This window comes from Leptonychotes weddellii, chromosome 10, assembly GCF_054177405.1.
Source record: "Leptonychotes weddellii isolate Sample4059 chromosome 10, ASM5417740v2, whole genome shotgun sequence".
NCBI lineage: Eukaryota > Metazoa > Chordata > Mammalia > Carnivora > Phocidae > Leptonychotes > Leptonychotes weddellii.
This window is the reverse complement of record NC_138378.1, coordinates 84,102,907-84,116,559: the sequence shown is the minus strand read 5'-3', so window position 1 is coordinate 84,116,559 and position 13,653 is coordinate 84,102,907. Positions and strand designations below refer to the sequence as shown.

At 36.7% G+C, this 13,653-nt stretch overlaps 1 long non-coding RNA gene across 2 annotated transcripts in view; it reads left to right on the top strand.

The window, feature by feature from the left end:
• Positions 1-13,653, top strand: part of LOC115942171 (uncharacterized) — a 123,966-nt gene that overhangs the window by 86,740 nt on the left and 23,573 nt on the right. For both annotated transcript variants that reach the window (XR_004076790.2, XR_004076792.2), the window contains exon 4: positions 4,716-4,783. This is a non-coding gene — a long non-coding RNA (uncharacterized LOC115942171). The remainder of the gene's footprint in view (positions 1-4,715; positions 4,784-13,653) is intronic.

Below are 13,653 nucleotides of genomic sequence, written 5' to 3'. Positions count from 1 at the left end.
CTCCTTTAAAGAAGGGTCAAATATACCAAATGATAGAATTCATATTTGCAGACACAGGCATGAAATTCAGAAACTGAAAGCAAATATAGGTCAGTGTGGGCATCAAGTCAAATACAACAGGTTAGAGTTGTTGAACTTTCTGTCTTTTCTCCTAGGATTTAACCAAATGATTGCCCATATTTCTGGGACAGAAAGAGCCTTGAAAAAATAGTGATGGATAGCAAATTTTGTCTTTGGTGCTTATGCATTAATTTTATTGATACCCCTAGAATCCTTCCACAATTTCATGAGGACTCACTCCTGTTAACAGATACCTGTTAACTAATGAATAAGTTTTTAGCATCAGAACATTATTTACTTATTTTAATATAGGATTTGGAGAAACAAACTCTCAGACCATACCTTGCCCACATTCCTTGTTCTCTGCCTTGTTCCTTGTTCTCTGACCAGCTTAGACATTGACACCAGAGTCTACTCTGATTAACATAGCTATGTGGTCATGGTGATGGGGGCATGAAAAACTGAGTAATGGGCCAGAGGGAGCCTAATCCAAGGAAATACCCAAGGTCTGGCTTTTCACTGTCCTTCTTTACCAGCTGACTTGGCTCCAAACTCTGTGGCTGGTGGGTCCAGGAGCTCTAAGATTATTAATGACCTATTTCTTAGACTATCTCTTATACATTTAAAAGCGTACCACTTAATTAAGCTTCCTGAGGGCAGAAATATGCCTTAACAGTATCCACCATAAGCCTGAAATATAATATATGGTGTGTACATATTTGAATTATAATAGCTTAGATCTTCTAGATGACCAGTTCACAAGTACATTAATGGTCACCATATGTGTATAATCCTACTAAGTATTTACATTAAAATACTGGAGAAATTATGATTTACCTGCTTGGGCAATTATAACCATCATCTGCATTCATCAGATGAGTGGAGTAAAGCTCAGAGACATAAGGTATTTTACATAAAGTCACATTGCTAAGACATGGTGAAATACTATAGTAGAGCTATTTCTAGCAGCAAGATCTGTCCAGATGACCCTATAAATGAAGTTTCAAAAAATGAAGTTCTGAAGATCTATGAAAAGGGTTGCCAAATAAAATGTAACATGTTCAATTAAATTTAAATTTCAGAAAACAAAATAGTGTTTTACTATACATATGTCCCAAATACTGCAGGAAACATACTTATCCTAAAAATTATTTTTGTTTATCGAAATTTAAAACCTAACTTGAATCCTGTATTTTTATTTACAAAATCTGGCAGTCCTACCCATTCATGACCCATTCATATTGCCATATATTTTGCCTGTACATTCATTGATATCATGAAAAACTCTCAGAAGAATTTTGATAACAAATCAGTACATATTGAAAAGTAAAATCTACTTGCCAAGGATCATGCTGAAATAGAAGATATAAAAGACAAAGTCCTCTACTTTCAAAAAGGTTAGTAATCAGGTCATGCAGACAAAAACACCCCCGAGGAAGTAACAGTGAATAATGAGACAATGAGCTAGTAAATACTAGACTGTGAGTTAAGAAGGGAGGAAAATCAAAACAGCATGGACTAGCCAGAGAATACATAATCAAGGGAGTGGAGAGGATTAGTAGTCTGAAATAATCCTGCCTGGGAAGAGTATTATTCTAAATTATATCTGATTCTTCCACATCTGAAGCATGGTAGATGTCAATAAATTTTAGTACCTGTTGTTGAATGTGTGCAGTAGAAACCCAAACTCTTTCCTAAGCAGAGGGAGCAACAAAAATGTAGCCATAAAGAAAATAATAATGAGGGGCACCTGGGTGGCTCAGTCCTTAAGCGTCTGCCTTCGGCTCAGGTCATGATCCAGGGTCCTGGGATCGAGCCCCACATCGGGCTCCCTGCTCAGCGGGAAGCCTGCTTCTCCCTCTCCCACTCCACCTGCTTGTGTTCCCTCTCTCGCTGTCTCTCTCTGTCAAATAAATAAATAAAATCTTTAAAAAAAAAAAAGAAAATAATAATGATAGTAATGTGAAGATAGTGACGTGAAGGTAAGAGGACAACTTTGAATGAACTAGAGCGGGTGTTGTCAAAATGTGGTTCCCGGATAGCAGTATCAACATCACGTAGGAATTTCTTAGAAATGCAGATTCTCTAGCTTCACTCAAAAAATACTGAACCAGAGTAATTTATTATTTTAATAAGTCCTTGGTGATTCTGATGTATAGTAACATTTAATAACCACTGAAGTAGAGTTGGCGAAGGCATCTTTCTTTTTCTATCAACCAGGACAAGCAGCTTGGGTAAGACTGTGTCTACACTACAAAAAGTTAATCTCCAATATCAACTATGAACCTGACAGATATAAAGACAATATCCAGACAATGAATTGTCTAAAGCCTCTGATTTCTTCTTAGAATCATTCGAAGTCCCAGCTAGGTAGGAGATCAATCTTTAAGATAAGTAGGTCAAAATTCTTCAACAGACTCTAATATTTAGAAATCTGCTCCTAGAGGCGTTAACTCCCACTATCAAGAATCCAAAGTAATCGTTTTATTCTTACAGCAGTTACTCACTTGGCCTACTGTTATTAAAATAGCATGATATTATTTTTTTCTGGTAAATCCCATTCCATTTAACTAAAATGTAATGCAGAAGGTTTTTAGAAAGTTTCTGGTAAATGTTATGATTTTCAAATAGAGTTTGAGAATAAAACAGCTCAAGGGGTTATTTGACAGTAAATGTAGAGTTTTAGTCCAGGTAGTTGTGAATAATAATAATAGGTAGTATTTATTGAATGATTTTTGTAAATCAGATTCTCTTTGAAGGCCCATATATGTATAGACTTTTTTTTTAAGATTTTATTTATAGATTTGTCAGAGAGAGAGCACAAGCAGGGGGAGCGGCAGGCAGAGGGAGAAGCAGGCTCTTTGCCAAGCAAAGAGCCCAATGCAGGACTCGATCCCAGGGCCCCGGGATCATGACCTGAGCCAAAGGCAGATGCTTAACCGACTGAACCACCCAGGCGTCCCTCTATAGTCTTAATTAATCTTCACAAAAACCTTATGTGGTTTCATTCCCATTTTTATATGAAAAACTGAGGCATCTAGAAGTTACGTAGTTTGCTAAATTCATGAAACTGCTGAGGGAGAGCAATGTTTACAATTTAGACAGTCTGCCTGTGGAGTCTAAGCTCTTAACCATGACATTGACCTACTTGCCGTGTTTGAGCAAAAGCTCATGATTAAGAAGCAACAATTCTGTGGGATCATTTGATAAATATTAACTAGCTTATAAAAAGGAATTTGCTTCTCAAAGGAAAAACATCATTGTGATATAACGTAGGCAATGGAATATCAATTGAAATTTGAGAAAATTTTGAAATTCACTATCAAAATTAGTATTAAAAGGAGATAAATTTTTAATGTAAAGAAAGCAACATTTGGGATGGTGTAATTATAGTAACTACCTTTTTTAAAATTTTGAAACATTCTATTTAAATTAATTTTCAAAATATCAAAATGTTATAAATTGGAATTGTTTATGATAGCAATCTTTTTATATCAAGTTACACATACACACATATGTACATATAAATATATATACTTATACATATAAAAACATAGTTTTTCTATCCCAGATGGTATTAAGTATAAATGAGGCTATTTTTATTGTTCAGAGTTAGAATTATAAGTATTTGTTCCAGTGCCATAAGATATTATAGAAATTGGCAAATAGGCATATTTGTCCAATAACAAGCAGTATCTTGCTCATAGTTAGTTCTCTGTATATATTAGAAATAACATTGGAGAAGTGGATTGGGTGCTGTTGTGAATATTAAAAAATTTGAATTTTATTTGACATATAATGAGATTTAGAGTTTTTATTTTTAATCAGGAGATATATAATAAGGGATGACTTTCAGGAAGTACAGTGTGTAAGATGGATGGAAAAGGAAAAAATAGACACAGAAATGTATTGTGAGATTATTAAAATTGTCCAGGTGAGAGGTAATCGAGGTTTATTTTTTTTTAAGATTTTTTTTTTATTTGAGAGAGAGAGAGCGCATGAGCAGGGAGAGGAACAGAGGGAGAATCGGCTCCCCACTGAGCAGGGAGCCTGACTGCGGGCTTGATCCCAGACCCCAGGACCCAGGCATCATCAGTACCTGAGCCAAAGGCAGCTGCTTAACTGACTGAACCACCCAGGCACCCCGGTAATGGGAGGTTTAAATTAGAGTATTTCAAAAGGAATTTAAAGAAGCAGTCAGAAACAATGGATATTTCAGTCTTAGAATCAATAGCAGGTGAGAATGAGAGAGAGGGAGAAGCCGGGTTGATTGTGAGCCTTTGAGTGATAGGTGGAAACAGTGGTACCATTAATAAGAAACACTGAAATAAGGTCTCTACACCACCCCCATCATGACAGTCACTACTGAGACAACTATTTCCACTTCAGAAATGACAGGGTGAGATGAGGTTCCTCTGAGGTCCCTTCCAGCTCTAAAATTCTGTATCATTATTATAAAAATAGACTTGAAATTAGAAGTAACTGAGGCAAGCTACCAGAAATATAATGAATGCATAGACATAGGCTTAGTAATAGATTGTAAAATGTCCCTCTGTCAAGGGACATTGCATTTATAAGCATGCACATACAGAAAATAATGCTAAATATGACATAATTGAATCAACTCTAGTTCTTGTGTGTTTCTTTTTTTTCAGCAATTTGATGACCCCTAATTTGCTGACAACAGCTGTATCACTTTCATGTTACCAGCATGGATAATTGTGTAAGTTTTAACGTTTATATTTGAGTTACAACCTCCAGAATCTCAGCTGACAGTCATCCTAAAGAAATGAATAAAAATACTAAAGTAGCAACCCCTAGCTCCTACTACATGGCAATAAAAGATTCTTAATCTCAGGAAACAAACTGAGGGTTACTGGAGTAGAGGGGGGTGGGAGGAATGGGGTGGCTGGGTGATAGACATTGGGGAGGGTATGTGCTATGGTGAGCGCTGTGAACTGTGTAAGACTGATGAATCACAGACCTGTACCCCTGAAACAAGTAATACATTATGTTAATTAAAAAAAAACTTTTTTTCAATTTCCTTGAAGAATAGCTTAAATGAACTCTTTCCTTTGCACATCTGTTGGGCAATGTGGTCTTTAAAATCAGTGACTCAAATAATGAATATATTTCAGAGAAAAGAATCTGGCTGAAACTCAAGATGTACCAAAGGATTGTTCTTTCCTTATAATTTGGTGTCCTGCTGCTTGACTTTCTAAACTCACTTCAAAATTTGCATAATTTTGTGAAGAGAAAGTGATAACTTTGGAGAACACACACATTTTCTTCAGCAGTATAAAATGAAATCCCGGGTTATGAGGCCAGGCTTTACAGAGGGTCACCAGTTATCACCTTGGTTCTATGACTGTAATTTTCTCCTTTCAAAACAACTCTAGTACTCCTGCTAGAGCAAGTTTTCTTTTACTACATGACTCCGTGGCCCAAGATTTCCAAGCTCTGTTTTCATACAAATCTTTATCAGACTCCTAGTTGGCCTTCAGTGTCCCCCACTATCTAATTGTACTCAAATTATGCAAATGTATCTTACTTTGATTTTGATCCACTTTCCAGTATAACCCCTTCCCCCCCGCCCCCGCCCACAGTAGGCCACTCTCTACTGCTTGTGCCTTTCTTTTATGTTCCTCCCTCTGTCTAGAATGACTCCTTCTCTACTTCTCCTACCTACATCCTCCAGTTTTAAAGGCACTGTTTCAGCATTTTGCTTCTTTCATTCCAACTAGATTTTTTCTCCACAACAATAGAAAATATATCATCTTCTCTAATAATTTGAGTTAGTACTTGCCAACTGATGGAGAATTATTATGGTGCATTTACTGATTTTCTTAAAAACTCCCACCTGTGGTCATGGTAACTGAGTGCAGTAGCCAAAGTATATGTATGCATATGTGTATTTGATAGGTCGTTTTAAATAATAGTCAGTAGTCATTACAGTATTTAAATAATAGTCATAATTCATGTTCAGCCAACACTTAGTACCTACTGTGTTTTAAACATTGTAATTGTAAATTACAAATTTACATTGTAAATATAATGCTATAAAATAAACCACCAGAAAAATCTCAGTGATATATAATAATAACCATTTATTTCTCTGTCACATGTCTGCACGTCATCTCAGGTTCAGCTGATCTAGGTTAGGCTTAACTGGGTTTAACGCCTAGCTCTGATTCTATTCTAGGCCTACTTCAAATATCACTCATCCTTGGATTAGGGGCAATACAAGGTAGTTCTGATGGCAAAATGTAAGAGAAGAGCACAAGGTCAACCCTACATACACATTTCAAAAGTCTACTCATGTCTTACCTTTAATATTATGTTGGTCAAAGCAAGTGATATGACTGAGCACCAATTCTTGGGGAGACCATGGCACAGTGTGAGGGTGAGCATGTACCTAACTCCTACAGTGGACTGGTAAATTGAGAACAATAATTTCATCTGTCACAACAGAGCAGACATACAAAGCTGGCTTATAGTCAGTCCCGCTGCCCTGTAGTTTATAGTCACTTTAGGGAGACAAAGTTAAAAGGTGATTAAAATACAGTAATACAAATGAAACATGAAATCGTTTCCACACTGGTCTAAGATGGTATATCAAACCACTATTTGTCAGGAAGGTATAGATTAGGTACTGGCTGATATCAAGGTTACATGGCAGTGGGACTCAGGCTAGGCAATCATGGGAAGTAAGGAGGTGATAAGTAGCAATAATTAGGAAAAAGGATATTTAGAGTGAAAAAGTTATCTCAGACACTATTTTTGTTTTTACCACTTTTCTATGTATCAGTGAAATAGAAAAATGTTAAGGTGCCTAAATCTCAGTTGTGTGTGCAGTAAGAACCTTCAGCAAAATCAGTCCGTGAGATATGAAAGTAAAGTAAATCCCTGGAAATAAACTACTTGATGTTAGAAATTTTTTAATATGTGTTTTCTCTTCCCAGTAACTCTGTACATAGCCGTCACATGACATTAAATTGCTACATGATGATCATACAAACCCACCCAAATGTAGGAAAAGTTCTGATATGGTCAGTGCCAGAGTAGAGTTATCAGGAATATGAAATGACAACACCATGCTGAGTAAAACTTTTAGAATTAAGAAGGATTTATAAATGAAAAAAATAACCTTCCATTTCTCTTTAAAATATTTTTCTTTATGTATGTTTTCATTTCTTTGGCAAGCACTCAGTTGTTGGGTCTGAGAGTTTCCCGGAGGAGAAGTCCAAGAAAAGGCTAAATTCAGTTTGGCAGCATTAGAAAGGAGTCTTGTCAATCACTTTCTTGTCTTAAAGTGAAGAATGAGGGAAGATCAAAGAAAGAGGCAAGTTTAAGAGTGAATCTAAAAAAAAAAAAATTGCTCAATAGGTCACTCTGTTCTCTACTACCTCTTGGTTTAATTTACAAATAATGAGTCATCTTGACTCATTAATTATTCACTCCATTCACCAGGATCAGAATGTGAGCTTGAAGTCCCAAACAGTATTAAGACACATTCTTTGTGATTAATATAATCATGGGCTGCCATAAAGGGACACAGAATCATGTTTTCAGCGATGTATCATGCAAAGTATTAAAGTAAGGAATGACAGAGATTCTGGTACCTGGAGTTAAAAAAGAGTAATTCTACTCTGGAGCTCCATAAGCCAAGATACAGTGTAACTTTCTCTTCCTTAGTCCACCCTAAATCTAACACAAATTTCTCTACCCCATCATAGCTATACATCCCAAGTTTCTGTTCAAAATAAGCTCAGCATAAAATGTATATGAAGTACATTTATACCTCAGAGCATGGCTATTTAAGGCAAGTTCTTGTTAAGTGCAAGAGAATGGGGTGAATTGGCAGGGGTTGGAAATTGGAAACACACATACACATGGAGGAGAACATGGCACTGGGAGCTAGACAAGGCTGAAGGTGTAGGGAGAATCACAGCACAAGGAGCAATTTAAAAATCACAAGGGTTTGGTCACAAATAAGAGATCTACAAAAGGGAGTGGTATGTCTAGACATCTAATCAGATCTCAGAATCTTGACCATTCAAGATGGAGATAAGCAGTTAGGATTTGGAAATTTTAAGCAGTTCTTGGGGCAGCAACCATCAGAAACTGGATACTAAAGAGAAATTTGGGTGCTATATAAAGACATAACCGCAAGCATTTGAGACAAAAAAAAAGCTGTTATAACAACTAGAGCATGAGCTGAAGTTCAAGTTACAAGAACGAGGCAAGGCATGGTAATCAGTACTTAGGTACTCACAAGCAGAGGCAACTGATGAATAAAAGGTGGCAATGTTCAATTCTTTAGAATTAGGTTGAAGAGGGCTTAACCACCTCAGTACTGGCCTAGACGGGGTTTAGGCTAAACTTTCAGATAAGCATCAAGAAACATTAGTTATAGGTAAAGAAAATAAACAAGAAAATTTGGGAACATCCAATATATTCTAAGACACTAGGGTTGATTGTTTCATATTTGTTGAGTAGTAAACTGGTCTTAATGAAAATTTCCCTGTTCTCAATCCCTGAGACAATTCCTAATCCTAAACTAGCATAGCTAGTTCAAAAGTGCCTTTTTTGCAAAGCCGATAGAATCTCAGCCTCTGGCCCTAATATTAGGAAAATAAATTAATACAATCTATATGAGACAATATTGTGGTCTACAATTAATAAATGAGGATTTGCAATAGTGAACTTCACTTTTAAGATAACTCTTAATACAAAATTAAAAACAACCCCCCAAAAGCAAGATGTTGGGTTTGCATATTTAGATAACCTTATTTTTTCTTATAAAAGAAAGGTTTATACCTAGAAAATTAAATTACTTCTCTGAGGTGAAAATGCCAGTCTCATTCATTTTAATCACATGCTTTAACTTTCACACAAATTCAAATATTAGGTGCCTACGTTATAATGTCTCACAGTGTTAATAGAGCTGCCTTGTGATTTGTGAGCTTATGAATCCTCCAGAGAGGATGTAATGATGATGATGACAATGATGAAATAATAATAATAATAATAATGCCAGTTACCATTTGTTGAACACAGAAATTATACTAAGTAAATTCATCTATTATTATATTTCATATTGATAATTTAGGTATTATTATTACTACATTTTATGGATCAGGAAATGAGCTCAAAGAACCTAGGTGATTTCCATGACATGTCACAGCAAGTAAATGGAAGTTGTTTTGAAAATTTAGGCCCAACCCTGAGATGCTGGGCTTCTAGGGTCAGAGGAGTGAGATCCTAAGAAAGGCTTAAGAATGAGGACATCGTCTCTTCCATAAAGAGTTTGAAGTTCTGTCATGCATACCTCTTCCAGACTTATTTCCCACATACAGATATTTTGACATTTTATCCACATATGTTGATAGCTGCAAAGGAACACCTGGACATAATCCTAGAGGAAAGGATAGCTTGGAATCAGCTGGGGGGCACGACTTGTGTCCATCACTGATGAAACCCAGAAACTCTCTGTGGAGGCCACAAAAGTAAGAACTGCTGGTGTCACTGAAGAAGTTGAAAAACAACTTGTAGTATGAGAAGGTAATAGATGCTAATAGTCAGATAAGAGATTTCAGATATACACACACCCAGCTTGCCATTAAATTATCCATCGTGACAGGAAAAAAAAAACTCAAACAGCCTTAAAACAAGCCAGTTATTTGTAAGACTCTGAGAGGAAATTTATAATCCCTGTAGTTTCTAATTATTGTTTAAGTGCCCACTTTGATTGTCCCCTGTAGATAGATTGAGGAAGTCAAGCTATTTTGACATTCTGCAGTTTTCAGGCGATCATGCATTTTCATTGTCATTTCACAGAGGAGTCAACAGAATTATACTGATAGAGGGATCTGTTTGAAGTCAAATGATTAGTGAGTGGCAGCATCACTAAATGCACATCTTTTATTTAGTTCAGAATTACTATGAAATCAGTGGTGTACCATCACACACACACACACACACACGCACAGTGTTTGTTGAAGCAATAACCATGGCGATAGGATATTTAGAGTTGAGGTCTTTGAGAGTTAATTGGGTTTATATGAGGTCATGAGGGTGGGACCCTCATAATAGGATGAGTTCCCTTATAAAAGACACCTGAGAGCTTGTTCTGACCTCTCTCTTGGCCATCTGAAAACACAAGCTGATGGCCCTCTGCAAGTCCAAAGAGAGCCCACACCAGGAACCAAATTGATCTGTACTTTGATCATGGATTTCCCAGCCTCCTGAACGGTGAGAAAATAAATTTCTGTTATTTAAGCCACCTAATCTATGATAATCTGTTATGGCAGCCTGAGCTGCCCAAAACAAGGGCCCTTTCCCTTTACTCACTGCCTTTCAATGTGAAAACTGAGGAGTTCCAGGCTGGGAAGAAGGGTTCTAAAGATAGCATTCCTGATCTGCATCTGCATCCTTTCCCTCCCCTTGGTCTCCTCCTCTCTCTTTTCTTTCATCTGAGGAGGACTCTTTCAACAAGCTTTAACTTTTCACTGCACATTGCAGGATTCTGAAAAGGCTCTCCAAAATCTTTCCCCCAAAGCAGATTTCCACACAAATCAGTTGTGGGGTTTTGCCTGGAGCTTCTCAGAAGGGCTACTGCTATTCTTCCTTCAGTGTAGTTCCCCTACTCTTCTGATAGATGCTACAGCCAAATACGTATATAAAAGAGAGCAATTTCCAAAATTACACTGGATGATGGCTTCCGTGCTCAGCTTTACTTTTGCCAAACAGACCAGATGTTAGAGTTCTTTTGAAAGTGCATGCATTTTGGGATTAAGGACTATTTACATAAAAGTTCATTGTTCTTCATTGATCCTCCTAATGGCCGACTCTGGCCTTTTCACATTCTTTTTGATCTTCCAATGTATACAAGGATAGGCATAAAGAACTAAAAATATTTTTTAAAAGAAATAGATCAAAATAGAAACATGGGGTAGTTAATATTTTAAGTACTGAAAATAAGTGTTGGTGAAGGAAGAGATGGCAAAATACACAAAATTAAGAATTGGCAAAGCACCAACTCCTTGAATTTGGAGAAGCTGTAGGGTGAAAAAATCCAGGGCTAACAGTAGCTTTTTTTTTTTTCCCACCTAAATGATGCTACCCTTCAGAGTGACATTACTACTCAGACATCTGCCAGGGTACGGACGGTACTACACAGGCACAGTTCAGTTATCCCCAAACCAGTTGTGCCTGTGGATGGGGGCAGGAGATGCTTGTTTTATGTAACAAGTGCTCTTGCTCTTTCCCTCATTCAAGAAATACTCTATGTTCGTCTCTTTGCCATATCTTCCTCTTTATCTTGGTCATCCTTCAAGACTTAGTCTATGTCTCAATCTTTCTAGGCTAACTCAGGCCTCAGGGGTCATCTATATGCTGAGCACACAAGGTAGATGGAACTATATGTGTGTGTGTGTGTGTGTGTGTGTATAAAACTAGGTATATTTATCTTCCCTACCAACTTTTGTAAGGTTACAAATATTGTAAACTGTGCCTTAATTCCCCATTAGAATGCATAAAATCAGTGTAAGTTTGTTCTTTAATTAAATATATACTCATTGGCTACTTAATATGTAAAGCACAGTGCTAGACCTTGTGGGAGAGTTGAAGAATTATGGCCCAAGTTACTCAAGACTCACAATTTAAGAAAAAGGACAGTCCATTTCATAAATACTTCTAAGATGAGATAAACTGAATTTTTAAAAATGTTTGTTTTATTGTGGTAAGAACACTTAACCTGAGACCTACCCTCTTAAACTTTTAAGTGTACCATACACGGCTGTTAACTATAGGCACAGTGTTGTACCACAGATTTCTGGAACTTACTCATCTCGTGTAATCAAAAGTTTGATTAGGAACTTCCCATTTCCCTCTATCTCCAATCCCTGGTAACCACCATTCCTCTCTCCAATGCTGAGTTGACTGTTTTAGCTACCTCATGTAGATGAGATCATGCCATATTTGTTCTGACTGGTTTATTTCACTTAGCATAATGTCTTACAAGTTCATCCCATGTTGTTACATATGGCAGGATTTCCTTCTTTTTTAAGGCTAAATAATATTCAATTTGATATATATACCACTTTTTTTTCTTTTAACATTCATCCATAGATGGACAATTTGTTTTCACATCCTGAGTATTGTGAATAGTACAGCAAAGAACATAGGAGTGCTGATACCTCTTTGAGGTCCTGATTTAAATTCTGTTGCATAAATATCCAGAATTGGAAATGCTGGATCATATTGTAGTTCTGTTGTTAATTTTTTGAGGGGACTTCATACTGTTCTCCACAGCAGCCTCACCATTTTACATTCCTACCAGCAGTGACAAGGGTTCCCATTTCTCCATATTCTTCCCAAACACTTGTCGTTTCTTCTTTTGATAACAGCCGTCTTCATAAGTGTGAGGTGATATTGTGTTTTTTATTTGCATTTTCCTGATGCTTAGTGGCACTGAGTATATTACTTTCATATGTACTGCAGTTTTGGAGTTATGAAAGTATACTGGAGAGAGAGAGCGAGAAAGTAACTATAGAGAAATGTGGGAAGGCTTCTTGAAGGAGGTGTGCTTTATTATAAACCTTTGAAGACAGATAGAACTCTAGCTGAAGAAGATATATTGAGAAGAATACTTCTTCCATATGCCCCCTGTGTTTGCTTTACCACATTCCAAATATACCTTCTGATTCTCTGAGAAATTTCTTTACTCTGATAAATTAGATCCTTATGACCTGTATTATAATTGTACTATCTATATTCATAATGATATCTTCAAAGTATTTTTATAAGACTTAGTTTTTTAAAAATATTTGTAACCCTGCAAAAAAAATTACCATTAACTCTATTTATAGATAAGCAACTGGATATCCAGGCAGGTTAAATGCAGAAGAAATTAGTGGGCTTTCAAATTAAATCCATGTTTTATTTTTTTATTTTTATTTTTTAAATATTTTATTTATTTATTTGACAGAGAGAGACAGCGAGAGAGGGAACACAAGCAGGGGAAGTGGGATAGGGAGAAGCAGGCTTCCCACTGAGCAGGGAGCCTGATGCGGCTCGATCCCAGGACACCAGGACCATGACCTGAGTGGAAGGCGGACACTTAACGACTGAGCCACCCAGACGCCCCAGATCTATGTTTTAAAACTTTAAGACTAGTGCATCTCTAACTTGACAGATATTTTTTCTCATTTAGAAAATAAACTGTCTTAGGGTGCCTGGGTGGCTCAGTCGGTTAAGCATCTGCCTTCAGCTCAGGTCATGATCTCAGGGTCCTGGGATCAAGCCCTGTGTCCGGCTCCCTACTCAGCGGGGAGCATGCTTCTCCCTCTCCTTCTGACTCTCCCCCTGCCTTCTCTCTCTCTCTCTCTCAAATAAATAAAGAAAAATCTTTAAAAAGAGAGAAATATTAGAAAATAAGTGTCTTTGTATCTGAGCTAAGAAGACAACATAGATTATATCATGTCTCTTTTTAATTCTTAGAAAGTGAATAGCTTTCTTAATTTTGGGTGTTAATAAAAATATAAACACCTGTGAACATTTTTAAAGATAGCATGTATAGAAAGATATATC